Source organism: Danio rerio, chromosome 12 (genome assembly GCF_049306965.1).
Source record: "Danio rerio strain Tuebingen ecotype United States chromosome 12, GRCz12tu, whole genome shotgun sequence".
Taxonomy (NCBI): domain Eukaryota; kingdom Metazoa; phylum Chordata; class Actinopteri; order Cypriniformes; family Danionidae; genus Danio; species Danio rerio.
In genome coordinates, this window is record NC_133187.1 from 37,435,832 (window position 1) to 37,451,200 (window position 15,369).

Below are 15,369 nucleotides of genomic sequence, written 5' to 3' on the forward strand. Positions count from 1 at the left end.
ACTTTAGTTACTTACTTTACTTACTCACTCACTCTTCTTACTTATTTACTCACTCACCTTACTTTACTTACTTATTTACTTACTTTACTTAACTTACTCACTTTACTTTACTTATTTACTTACTTAACTTACCTTACTTATTTACTCACTCACTCATTCACTCACTCACCTTACTTTACTTACTTATTTACTCACTTACTCACTCAACTTACTTTACTTACTTATTTACTTACTTTACTTAACTTACTTTACTTTTTTACTTACTTAACTTACTCACCTTACTTATTTACTCACTCACTCACTCACTCACTCTACTTACTTATTTATTCACATACTCACCTTACTTACTCACTTACGTTTCTTACTTATGTAACTTACTAACTTAATTACTTACTCACTCACTCACTCACTCACTCATTCACTCAACATACTTATTTATTCACATACTCACCTTACTTACTCACTTACTTACGTTTCTTACTTATGTAACTTACTAACTTAATTACTTTCTCCCTCCCACGGCCATTAATATTGAAGTTGATATTTAGCCACACCATACTGTTGTTTCATAACAATTTAGCCTACCCAATTCACCTACAGCACATGTCTTTGAACTGTGGAAACCGGAGCACCTAAAGGAAACCCATGTGAACACAGTGAGAACATGCAAACTCCACACAAAATGCCAACTGACCCAGCGGAGGCTTGAACCAGCGATCTTCTTGCTGTGAGGCAACATCGCTACCCACTATGCCACCTTGTCACCATAAAAAAAAAACACACAAATTATAATCAAAATACTTACCGAGACACTCTACAACAGTTTGAAAGCTCTAAGAGTAGAAATTTGGTTTCAGAAGAACAGGAAGCTTATAAGATTTCATTATGTTGACTTGACAAATATATAATAATATTGCTGATTTTTTTAAATAATTCATTGTTAGTGCTCTAAAAAAAATTTTTTGCAAAACTGTTGCAAAAAAAATATTTGGGGCTGAATTTAAATAATTTATTTCAATGACAGACTTCTTAAAAAAAAAAAAAAAAAAAATATATATATATATATATATATATATATATATATATATATATATATATATATATATATATATATATATATATATATTCCAAAACCATTTATAATTGTACCTTATAGTTACTTTTTATTCGACGACTTCCCTTATAGCTTTATCGGATAATATGCATAATCACACAGATATCCCACACAGTAAATATCCAACCAATGATATAACAAGCCTGACCTGGAAAATGCAAAACACTTCCAATATCAGCAGACATTCATGCATATCAGAACATGCATAATACGCACATGACATCACTCGTAAAACTTTAGCCAATAACATCACAGGGAGAACTCAACATCAAATTAAATGAACTAAAGCATGTGGTTGACCTGCTGTTAGAAATTCTACTAAGGAAAAATAAAGACAAAACAACTCATGCTGCAAGACATAACACTTGGGATGGAGGCACATAAATTAGTCATCAGTCAATAAAGATCAATGGACTTATTCTCACCATGCTAAAATGAGGAGCGCGGGGTTCAGCTTTTATCCAGGAGATGAAGAGCTGGAGAGAGGCTTTAAACACACGGACAGACTCATGAAAACACTTCATTCACTACAGTGCCATACAGGAATTCCTAAACTGCTTCATGAAAGATTCAACCATTTCCATTCATTCATTTTCCTTCGACTTAGTCACTTATTTATCAGGGGCCATCGCAGCAGAATGAACCGCCAACTATTCCAGCATATGTTTTACACAGCGGATGCCATCCCAGCCACAACCCAGTACTGGAAAACCTATTCACTCTCGCATTCACTCATACACTCATACACATACATAGCTCATGTCTTTAGACTTGTGGGGGAAACGCACGCCAACACAGGAAGCAAGCTCCACACAGAAACGCCACCTAGCCTAGCCGCGACTTGAACCAGCGACCTTCTTGCTGTGAGGCGACAGTGCTAACCACTGTGCCGCTAAAGCAATTTCAATAAATAAATTTAAATATATAGTAAAATAACAAAGTGTTTACCATATATTTTTCAATTCGTAATTTACTCAATCAGCTGTGGAAGTACAGTGTCTTTTCTTAGCCTAAATGTCAAGGAAGCTCAGTGTGTAAGATGCATGTTTGAGCGAGAGCGGAGGAGAGTGTGAACGAGATCGAGAGTGACAGTAAGAGAGAAAGAGATGCTAACAGGCTGAATCAACAGAAGAGTGAGCTTTTCTCAGCTGTTAATGTCACTGCTATGATCTTCTGAACTCATCAGTCATTGTTGATAACTGAGTCTCTACAGATTCACTGTCACTCTTACAGCAAATTAACACATTCACTTCAAGTGTCGTCCATTATCATATGCTCAGAGTCCACAAATCCCAACTGCTCTGGTGTCAGTAGCTATCACATCCAGTATGATGACATACTGAAGATACAACATTTACTTTTGACAAAATCTGTTTTTACATTGTCAAATTAAAAATTGATCCTTTAAAATTGGATTTTTATTTGTATAAATTATTATAATTATCGGTCCCACTTTATATTAAGTGTCCTTAACTACTATGTACTTACATCAAAAAATAAATACAATGTACTTACTGTGTTTATAATGTATTTGAGAACACTTGTGGTGCTTTTGAGTTGGGAAAGAGGTTGGGTTATGGACAGGTTTGGTGTAATGGGTAGGTTTAAGGGTGGGTTAAGGTGTAAGGGACAGTGTATTTACAAATGTAATAACAAAAGTTAATTACAGATGTAATTACATATATGTATTCAATTCAAGCATAAGTACACAGTAAATACATGTGTTTACACAATAAGTACATTGTAACAAACTATTACTTCCTGTGTAAGTACATATTAGTTAAGGCCACTTAATATAAAGTGGGACCAGTTTGTTAATCATTTATTAATTCCCAACATTTTAACATTAAGTAAATAATTGTAAATATTTGAAGATCACTTTGAAAGTAATGTATTTACATGTTTATTTATTTATTTGTTATTATTATTATCATTATTATACCAAATATATTTATTGATTTTTCCTTTCCCCCAATGACTAGACAAAATAACAATGCAGCCTGCAGAACAGCACATAAATCCACACCTTTCTTATATATATACCTTTCTATTCTATTCTATTCTATTCTATTCTATATATATATATATATATATATATATATATATATATATATATATATATATATATATATATATATATATACACACACACACACACTCACCGGGCACTTTATTAGGTACACCTGTCCAACTGCTCAAAAAAGCAAATTTCTAATCAGCCAATCACATGGCAGCAATTCAAAGCATTTAGGCATGTGACATGGTCAAGACGATCTGCTGCAGTTCAAACCGAGCATCAGAATGGGGAAGAAAGGGGATTTGGCTCACCAAAATTGTACAATAGAAGATTGGAAAAATGTTGCCTGGTCTGATGAGTCTTGATTTCTGCTGCAACATTTAGATGGTAAAGTCAAAATTTGGCATCAACAACATGAAAGTATGCATCCATCCTACCTTGTATCAATGGTTCAGGCTGGTGGTTGGGGTGTAATGGTGTGGGGATATTTTCTTCACTGACATTAAACATATTTTAGTTTGCAAGTATTATTATAGGCGAAACAGTGGCGCAGTAGGTAGTGCTGTCGCCTCACAGCAAGTAGGTCGCTGGTTCGAGCTTCAGCTCAGTTGGCGTTTCTGTGTGGAGTTTGCATTCCCCCACCAAAGAAATGCAGGTGAATTGGGTAGGCTAAATTGTCCGTAGTGTATGAGTGTGTGTGATGTTTCCCAGAGATGGGTTGCAGCTGGAAGGGCATCCGCTGCGTGAAAACTTGCTGGATAAGTTGGCGGTTCATTCCGCTGTGGCGACCCCGGATTAATAAAGGGACTAAGCCGACAAGAAAATGAAAGAAGAAATCTTTACTTTTAATTCCTACTTTTGTTGCTGCATTTTCTTCTAATCTAGCATGGGAACTATTCTAGAGTTACATGTTAGGTCCATTATGACTCTATTAACAATTTGTCACGAAATTTTTACTTCAAGAGTTTACGTTTGTAGTACAGGACATATCTAATTCACTCAACATAAAAATCTAACAGATACCCATATTTTATCTCGCAAAATAGCATATTCTACACTGTATTTTGCTGTTTTTGTGCTGTCAGATTTAACACCGTAAGACAAGCGATGTCTCAGTTTGTGGTTTCCCTCTCTTTTACATCCTAAAATCTCTCTGTGTAATACACACATCACCTCTGAACAGCCCCTTCGAGGGCTTTGTGTTTGGATTTGCTTGCATGATTGCGTTTGATACTCTGCTATGATTTCCTAAGCTTTCTCCATACTCCAGACATGCCCCAGAAGTGCCTTAAAGTGCATGATTGTGCTGCAAGTGTGTGTGTGTGTGAGCTGAATGACGGCTCTGTGTATGGACGGACAGAGCTTTTCATGATAATGTGGGCTTCAGAGGCCTGTGGGAAGGTGTCCGGAGCTTCTCCTCCAGTGTTTATGTAAGCGAGTGCAGCACTTCAGCTTGCGTTAGCATCTTCCCCCTCAACTGACCTGCTTTAAACAGCAAACCAGCAGCGAGAGGTGAGGCACAGCCAGCGCTGAAACAGAGACGAGATACACTGGCCTTTATATCCCAGCTCAGCAGAGAGAAGACTACATTCAGACACTTAAAACTGTGAGAATCGAGAGAAGAAATGGACAGCGATGTTAAAAAGCAGGTTGTTTGGTATTTTTAAAATAACTTAATAATGTGTTGGAGCCTTTTACAACATCCTTAAATGCATCAAGTGTAAGGAAACCTTGTTTTTTTAGAATAAGCATTTAATATTAGATTCATTTTTGCAATGGCGTCAATACGACTTGTTTGAATTAATTCGGTTGCAATCCACAGTTCTGTCTTGTTCTTGAATCTGATTGACTGAGAACCATGCGATATTCTGCAAATAACAGCACTCGTCCAGCCTCGTAACCCTTGTGTATTACTCCACCTACATATAGCAACAAGCAGAGGACACTCTACAGTTTGACAAATATTTTTGCTGTTTCACAACAGAATGTACTTTTGAGGCTTTTTCAGTCGAGAATATAGTTGTTTATATTGCAACTATGGAGTTTATTTATAAGAATAGTGCCTATTTTAAAATATTTATACTTTCTGAGACAGCACATTGACTTTAGGGTTTGTAAACCCCTCCCCTAGGTCAGCTGGCCAAGTCTATTTTGATTGGTCATGCTGCTGTGTCACAGGCAGGGATTATGCGTTAGTTTGATCATGCTGATGTAGATCATTTGCAGTTAAATACTTAAAGACTGAGTTTAATTAATATAGTTTCTGCCAGAAATGCACATATTACAATATGCCTAATTTAAATAATTCCCTGCTGAGTTGTTTTAGCAGTGGGTTGCCTGCATTAGAGAAGGGCATCTTTTGGAATCTCACAATTTGTATCAAAGTAATGATTCAATTAAGAATCGATTACTTTAAAATATAATTGGGACTTGATAAAAATATATATTTATGGCTATTTAGTACATTCATTGTAATATAATATAATATAATTATAATATTAATATAATATAATATAATACAGTATAATATAATGTAATGTATAAGATAAGATGAGATAAGATAAGATAAGATAAGATAAGATAAGATAAGATATCGTCAGCTTAGAATTGTAACATTCTATCTGACATTTTTGTCAAAATGGAGTTATTGACATATTCTTATTAAATGACAACTTATTTCCATTATGGCATGCTTTTTTTATAAGTTGTTTACATTTTAAAAACTTTAAAGCTCAATATCTCAAAATCATTCATAACGCAGATAAAAAAAAAAACATATATACACAGTTGAAGTCAGAATTATTAGCCGCCCTTTGATTATTTTGTTATTTTTTAAAATATTTCCTGAATGATGTTTAACAGAGCAAGGACATTTTCACAGTATGTCTGATAATATTTTTTCTTCTGGAGAAAGTCCTTTGTTTTATTTCAGCTAGAATAAAATAAGTTTTTAATTTTTTAAACATCATTTTAGGGTCAGAATTATTAGCCCCTTTAAGCTATATATTTTTTTCGATAGTCTACAGAACAAACCATCGTAATACAATAACTTGCCTAATTACCCTAACCTGCCTAGTTGACCTAATTAACCTAGTTAAGCTTTTAAATGTCACTTTAAGCTGTATAGAAGTGTCTTGAAATATTTTAAGTAAAATATTATTTACGGTCATCATGGCAAAGAAAAAATGAATGAGTTATTAGAAATGAGTTATTAAAACTATTATGTTTAGAAATTTGTTGAAAAAAAATCTTCTCTCTGTTAAAGAGAAATTGGGGAAAAAAACAGGGGGGCTGACAATTCAAGGGGACTAATAATTCTGACTTCCACTGAGAGCCTAAATGTATATGTGTGCGGCGAGTTTCCTTTGTTTGTTGTCTAAAAAAAGGTTTTAAACTATTTGTACTGCATGCTTCATATTGAACGTTAAAAAACACTTTTTTTAGTCATTAGTCACTTTTTTCATGAAGATGTGCAAGTGTCTGTGTGCTAATTATGACGCTAGCTTTTCTCCACACGAAAAGTGGCAACTTGCAAAATGCTTGAGAAGTGACTGTCAGATCAGCTCTAGAGATTAAGTCAATGTGTTCATTTCCTCAAAGTGAGATGGCAGACACTGAAAACATGACAGTACTTGTGTATCAAACAAAACAGCGTCATTCATTCACAGACCTGCAGGCTACTTATTTAAACAGTGTCTTAAGAATGAATATTCATAGACTGTATAGTGATATATGATCAGGTAAACAGCACTAATTTTAATTTATCCATCCCAACTTTGCCAAATCACAATATATAGATAGATTGTCAATAAATGATTTACCTTAGATCTTTTGGTTTGGTTTGTGGCTAATAACTCTTTGAAAAAGACTTTTTAAAAAACATTTCTATGGAGAAAACAAATGGAAAATAATCTTTAAAGGGATCGCTCATTCAAAACTGAAAATTTTGTCACTCAAACTTCACTCACAGTGGCACGATGGCTCAGTGGTAAGCATTGTCGCCTCACAGCAAGGAGGTCACTAGTTTAAGTCTCGGCTGGGCCAGTTGGCATTTCTGTGTGGAGTTTGCATGTTCTCTCCATGTTCGCATGGGTTCCCCTCACAGTCCAAAGACATGTGTTATGGTGAACTAAATAAACAACACTGGCTGTATAGTGTATGTGTGTGAATTAGAGTGTATGGATGTTTCCAAGTACTGGGTTGCAGCTGGTAAGGCATTCTTTCGATAAAATATGCCAGTACTATATAGTTGGCAGTTCATTCCGCTGTGGCGACCCCTGATAAATTAGGAACCAAACCAAAGGAAAATGAATGAATGAAACTTCACTCATCACAAACCTGTTTGATTTTCTTTTTTCCCGTTGAACACAAAAGAAGATATTTGAAAAATGTTGGAAACTGGTAACCATTGACTTCTATAGGATTTGTTTCTCTTAAGCCGCAATAACACTGCACTTTTTTCCCCATAGACTTGAAAAATATCTAGTCAAAAATTATTTAACGTCATCATGGCAAAGATAAAAGAAATCAGTATTTAGAAATGAGTTAATAAAACTATTATGTTTAGAAATGTGTTGAAAAAAAATCTTCTCTCTGTTAAACAGAAATTGAAAAAAATGAAAAGGGGGGAGGGGGGTGGGTAATTCTGACTTCAACTGTATACACACACACATAGTACACATAGATTACACACATAGTAATCTGTTCCAAACCATACAGTACATACATACTGAACATTGCAGCAACAACAGTGGCACAGCATGCTTTTCCAAGCATATGATGTGCATTTTGGAGATCATGTCAGTATCTGGAGGAGTGAGCTCGAAGAACTGCCCACTGTATCTGTACCACACACACACACACACACACACACACACACACACACACACACACACACACACACACACACACACACACACACACACACATACCTACCTCTTCAGCTCTGAATTATTCAAGACAAAACTGGAAAGAGAGAGAGAGAGAGAGAGAGAGAGAGAGAGAGAGAGATGTTAGTGGAAAGGCTGTATGAGAATGACGGAGGAAGAGAGACATGCTGGGAAAAGAAAGATGAAACTGGATATAAGTGGATAGATGCAGAAAGACAAAATGAATGCCGTATTTTGTGTTCTCTCTGGAGAGCTGAGTTTCCTGGATTGCTATTCAAGCGTTTTGGTGGTGGAGGTTATGAGATGTGAATGAACAATATTGTTCATGAAGTATTCATAGCGCTTCACTTATTCCAAAATGGATTAAATAAATTTTTTTTCCTCAAAATTCTACACAAAATACCCCATAATGACAATGTGAAAAAATTGTTTTTGAAATTTTTGCAACATTATTAAAAATAAAAAAGCTGAAAAATCACACGTACATAAGTATTCACAACCTTTGCTCAACACTTTGTTGATGCACGTTTGGCAGTAATTACAGCCTCAAGTCTTTTTGAATATGATGCCACAAGCTTGACACACCTATCTTTTTTTACATATTCCTTTTTGCCATACCTCTCAAGCTCTATCAGGTTGGATGTGAAGCGACGGTGTACAGTCATTTTCAGATCTCTCCAGAGATGCTCAATAGGATTTAGGTCTGGGCTCTAGCTGTGCCGCTCAAGGACATTCACTGAGTTGTTGTGAAGCCACACCATTGATATTATGGCGGTGTGCTTTGGGTTATTTTCCTGCTGAAAGATGAACCGTCACCCTAGTCTGAAGTCAAGAGCACTCTGAAACAGGTTTTAATTCAGTATGTCTTTGTACATTTCTGCATTCATCTTTCTCTCTATCCTGACTAGTCTTCCAGTTCCTGCTGCTGAAAAACATCCCCACATCATGATGCTGCCACCACCAAGCTTCACAGTAGGGATGGCATTAGCTTTGTGATTTACTTCAAAGAGTTCAATTTTATTCTCATCAGACCAGAGAATTTTGTTTCTTATGGTCTGAGAGTCCTTCAGATGTCTTTTTGCAAATTCCAGGCAGTAAGTGGCTTCCGTCTGGCCACTTTACCATACAGGCCTGATTGGTGGATTGCTGCACAGATGGTTGTCCTTCTGCAAGGTTCTCCTCTCTCCACAGAAAATGCTGAGGCTCAGACAGAGTGACCATCGGGTTATTAATCACTTCCCTGACTAAGGCCTTTCTCCCCCGACCACTCAGCTTAGATCGCCGGAAGAGGAAGAGTCCTGGTGGTTCCAAACATCTTCCACTCACAAATGACGGAGGCCACTGTGCTCATTTGAACTTTCAGAGCAGCAGAAATTTTTCAGTAACCTTATGCAGCCTTGTCCCTCGAGACAATCCTGTCTCGGAGGTCTACAGACAATTCCTTTGTCTTCATGCTTGGTTTGTGCTTTGACATGCACTGTCAACCCTGGGACCTTATATAGACAGGTGTATGCCTTTTCAAATCATGTCCAAACAACTAAATCTACCACAGGTGAACTCTAATTAAGCTTCTCAACATCTCAAGAATGATCAGTGGAAACAGAATGGACCTGAGCTCAATTTAGAGCTTCACGCCAAAGGCTGTGAATACTTCTGTACATGTGCTTTTACAGCTTTTTAAATTTTAATAAATTTGCAACAATTTCAAAAAATAATTTTTCACATTGCCATCATGGGCTATTGTGTGTAGAATTAAGAAAATAAATGCATTTAATCCATTTTGGATTAAGGCTGTAACAAAAAATGTTAAAAAAAGTGAAGCGCTTTGAATACTTTCTGGATGCACTGTGGACGGACGGACGGACGGACGGACGGACGGACGGACAGAAAGACAGACAGACAGACAGACAGACAGACAGACAGACAGACAGACAGACAGACAGACAGACAGACAGATAGACAGATAGATAGATAGATAGATAGATAGATAGATAGATAGATAGATAGATAGATAGATAGATAGATAGATAGATAGATAGATAGATAGATGTAAATAAACAATTAATAAACATGATTCTTTGAGTTGTCAGTTCAATAAATGTTGCATTGTATTTGAACATTTTTTCCTCTCATGCTTCCTATAAGTGACTTTACTCGAAAAGGAACTACTTCAGAGGAGGATCAGATTCCCTGTTTTATCTGCAATAACGTACATTTGAGCTCACACACTGCTGAATCAGTCAAAACACCGAGCAGGGATATGCATTATGAAAGTAAACACTAAATCACTTACATCTCATGTTGACTTTAAGTGCTCTATAAAGTCAGCACAGCTCATTTTCCTGTCAGTAAAGGAGGTGTTTGAAGCAACTTGTGTGTGTGTGGATGTACAGTATAAGTGTGTGTGTGTGTGTGTGTGTGTGTGTGTGTGTGTGTGTGTGTGTGTGTGTGTGTGTGTGTGTGCAAATGAATGGAAATGTAAAAGGCTAACAGCATGTTTTTTTAAGTAGACTGAAGCAGTCATGTTGCCAGACGTTTTGACTGTTCATGTGAATAATGCATGAAGACATAAACAGTGATGTACACTTAAGCGCAGCCCTCAATACTCATTGTGTGTGTGCATGTGTTTGTGATTTTTGCATGTGTACAGTCATAGAGAAAGGTCATTGTGCTGTTTTATCTGTGTGAATGTCAGTGTGTGTATATGTGTGTCATCTGTTTGTGTCTTGCGTGTGTGGTCCTGGTATTAATCATGGTGTGTAATCATCCCCGAATGTTGCCATAAGTACGGTCATAACCGTCTTTTTGACCTTGTGGGGGTACTGTTTGTTCTCCATGAGGAAACTGGCTTATAAATGTGTGTGTTTGGTCCAGTGATGATAGTACCAGTAGTTTAAAGGATATCTACACTCATCTGCCACTTTATTAGGAACACCTCTCCAACAGCTCGTTAATGCAATTTTGTAATCAGCCAATCACATGGCAGCAACTCAATGCACTTAGGCAAACAGACATGGTCAAGACGATCTGCTGCAGTTCACACCAAGCATCAGAATGAAGAAGAAAGGTGATTTAAGTGGCTTTGAATGTGGCATGTTTGTTGGTGCCAGACAGGTTGGTCTGAGTATTTGAGAAACTGCTTATCTATTGAGATTTTCATGCACAACCCTCTCTAGGGTTTACAAAGAATGGTCCAAAAAAAGAGAAAGTATCCAGTAAGCAACAGTTCTGTGGGCACAAATACCTTGTTGATGCCAGAGTTCAAAGGAGTTGGACGGCCAGACTGGTTTGAGCTGATAGAAAGGTAACAGTATTTCAAATAACCACTTATTACACCTGAGGTATGCAGAACAGCATCTCTGAACACACAACATGTCCAACCTCAAGGCAGATGAGCTACAGCAGCAGAAAACCACACCTAGTGCCACTCCCGTCAGCTTAGAACAGGAAACTGCGGCTACAATTCACACAGGCTCACCAAAGGTTCGAGCCTCAACTGGGTCAGTTGGTGTTTCTGTTTGGAGGTTGCATGTTCTCCACGTGTTATCGTGGGTGTCCTCAGAGTGCTCTGGTTTCCCCCATAGTCCAAAGATGTGGTCTAGGTGAATTGGGTAGGCTAAATTGTCCATAGGGTATGTGTGTGAATGAGTGTGTGTGGATGTTTCCCAGTGATGGGTTGCGGCTGGAAGGGCATCCACTGTGTAAAACATATGCTGGATAAATTGGCGGTTCATTCCGCTGTGGCGACCCCAGATTACAGTTTTTCTCAGTGGCTTTGGTGCATTTCTCACAAAACTATTTACATTTGCACAGCAGTTAATGCATTTCTCAAAACAATTAGTGTGCAAAACAAGTAATTTGTGCTCACCATAGTAGCAGTTTCTCATTCCTTCCAAAAAATTGCAAATGCTTTTGGACATGCATCAATTGCTTTCCTACAACTCTCTGATGTTTATAACATTATCATTTGCTCATGTCATGTCAGTCACAACTAACTAAACTTGTGAAAGCTGAATAGTCATTCCATATAAAATTAATAGTCCTTATTTAATTACTCGAGTCATTACATACAAAAATGTTGAACTATATGTAAAAATCTGTCAAGCAAATTTTATTAAAACATTTAAATAATTTTTCCAGAAAATGTCTTTTATATTGAACAATTTGATGAATGAAATGGCTGTGCAAATAGTATATAGTGCTGTGTTTAGCATTTTTAGGAAGTGTCACTAAAAACTGACTTTTTTGTAGAGAAAATTGTCATAATGAAAACATGACACAGCCATTTGACTATCTTGTTCATAAACAATGATGCCAGGACTTTTCATCTTGATTACACTGACACTTTCATTGACATGGATACTGAGCTTTGACATTGAAATGAGGAATGAGGTATGCATTTTGAGCAAGTGACATGCTTTTGCAGGTTATCAACTAGGTTTTGCAGTTTGTACTAATTGTTTTGAGAAATGCAATAACTGTTGTGCAAATGTAAATAGTGTTGTGAGAAATGCACCAAAGCAACTGAGAAAAACTGTAATAAAGGGACTAAGCTGAAAAAAAAAATGAATGAATGAGTTCATCAAGAGAAACTTTGAGTTATAGATAGACAAACAGACACACAGAAAAACAAACAGACATACGGATGGATGGATGGATGGATGGATGGATGGATGGACTTGCTGCTAACATGAATTAGCATGTATGACTCTTAAAGTTCAATAAATGTTGCAGAGAGATAGATAGATGATAGACAGACAAACAGACAGACAGACAGACAGACAGACAGACAGACAGACAGACAGACAGACAGACAGACAGACAGACAGACAGACAGACAGACAGACAGACAGACAGACAGACAGACAGACAGACAGATAGATAGATAGATAGATAGATAGATAGATAGATAGATAGATAGATAGATAGATAGATAGATAGATAGATAGATAGATAGATAGATAGATAGATAGATAAACTTGCTGCTAAAATGAATTAGCATGTATGACTCTTAAAGTTCAATAAATGTTGCAGAGAGATAGATAGATGATAGACAGACAGACAGACAGACAGACAGACAGACAGACAGACAGACAGACAGACAGACAGACAGACAGACAGACAGACAGACAGACAGACAGACAGATAGACAGATAGATAGATAGATAGATAGATAGATAGATAGATAGATAGATAGATAGATAGATAGATAGATAGATAGATAGATAAACTTGCTGCTAAAATGAATTAGCATGTATGACTCTTAAAGTTCAATAAATGTTGCAGAGAGATAGATAGATGATAGACAGACAGACAGACAGACAGACAGACAGACAGACAGACAGACAGACAGACAGACAGATATACAGTAGATAGATAGATAGATAGATAGATAGATAGATAGATAGATAGATAGATAGATAGATAGATAGATAGATAGATAGATAGATAGATAGATAGATAGATAGATTGATAGATAGATAGATAAACTTGCTGCTAAAATGAATTAGCATGTATTACTCTTAAAGTTCAATAAATGTTGCAGATGGATGGATAGATGGATGGAAAATTGAACATGCTGCTGGCATGAATTAGCACGTTGCTAATATGATTCTTTGAATTGCTAGTTTAATAAATGGTGTAAAAATATATTTTTGTTCTTATATATTGGGCAAATCCTGAATCTTAAATTCAGAAATATTCAGAAATTGCGAGAAAAAGCCCAGAAAGTGTTCTTGAAATTATAACCCACGCCAGCAATTTCATATGACTAATACATTTTTTGTGTATCCCCTATTGTACGTTTTGATGAGATGATGCTTCTATATTCTTTATTCTTTCATCTTAACAATGAACCTAGTCACGAATCTCATTACCAACCCCAGTGAAAAGCAGACTTATTTAGCCATCATTTCATCACACACACACACACAAAAACACTGCAACAACAACCTGAGGAACATAAAAGCAGGAAAGTCACCTTGAGTAACGGTGTGAAGTCGAACCTCACCAGCTTTAACATGACAGGCTGTGAAACAAACAGACAGACTATTAGAGAGTCAGAAAAGCCCATCAACACATGGAATAAAATGATGGAGGACACTTTTTCTTACGGTTTGACACCCATGCTGGGAGGAAGATACAGACGCAACATGAAGTTATCCTACATCTGTCCTCTGCGGGCGTCAGTGGATGGATGACTCAGGTGGAGATGGGTTTGTTTTGGGGGAAGGTGGATGATGATGATGATGATGAAGAAGGAATAACCATCTGGATCAAGGACACACATATGGTACTATCAAGTCAAGCATGGAATATTAATACTGTTTTCCCAACCTTTTTTGTCTTAGGTATCCCCTATACCAGTGTTTCTCAAACACGTTCCTGGAGGACCACCAACACTGTTTTGGATGTCACACCCATTAAAGGTCTTTCAGTCTCTGCTAATGAGCTGATGATGTGAATCAGGTGTGTTTGGATAAAGAAAATGTGTAGAGCTGATGCTCCTCCAGGAACGTGGTTAAAAAACACTGCCCTAGACCCCATTAAGGCATAGTTCAATTAAAAATGACCATTTACGCTGCATTTATTCTTTATTAAATTGATTGTAAATATATGATATATGATTTTTTTCTGCTGAATCCAAAAGAACATCTTTTGTTGGTAACCAAACAGTCTATTGTAGCCATTGACCTCCAAACAACGATGACTGTCATTGGGCACCATTAACTGTTTAGTTGCCATCCGAATATCTTCTTTTGTGTACAGCAAGAAAGAAACTCATAGAGATTTGAACAGCTTGAGGGTGAATTTAAGGGAAAATATTGAAAATATATTTTTTGTAAATTATCCTTTTAAAGTACATCTTCACTGACATTAAACATATTTTAGTTTGCAAGTATTATTATAGGCGAAGCAGTGGCGCAGTAGGTAGTGCTGTCACCTCACAGCAAGAAGGTCGCTGGGTCACTGGTTCGAGCCTCGGCTCAGTTGGCATTTCTGTGTGGAGTTTGCATGTTCTTCCTGCCTTCGCGTGGGTTTCCTCTGGGTGCTCCGGTTTCCCCCACAGTCCAAAGACATGCGGTACAGGTGAATTGGGTAGGCTAAATTGTCCGTAGTGTATAAGTGTGTGTATGAATATATGTGTGGTTGTTTCCCAGAGATGGGTTGCGGCTGGAAGTGCATCCGCTGCGTAAAAACTTACTGGATAAGTTGGCGGTTCATTCCGCTGTGGCGACCCTGGATTAATAAAGGGACTAAGCCGACAAGAAAATGAATGAATGAATGAAACTATTATTATAAATAATTAAAACCGAGCAAAAAGGACTCGCCGAGCAACTTTTTCTATC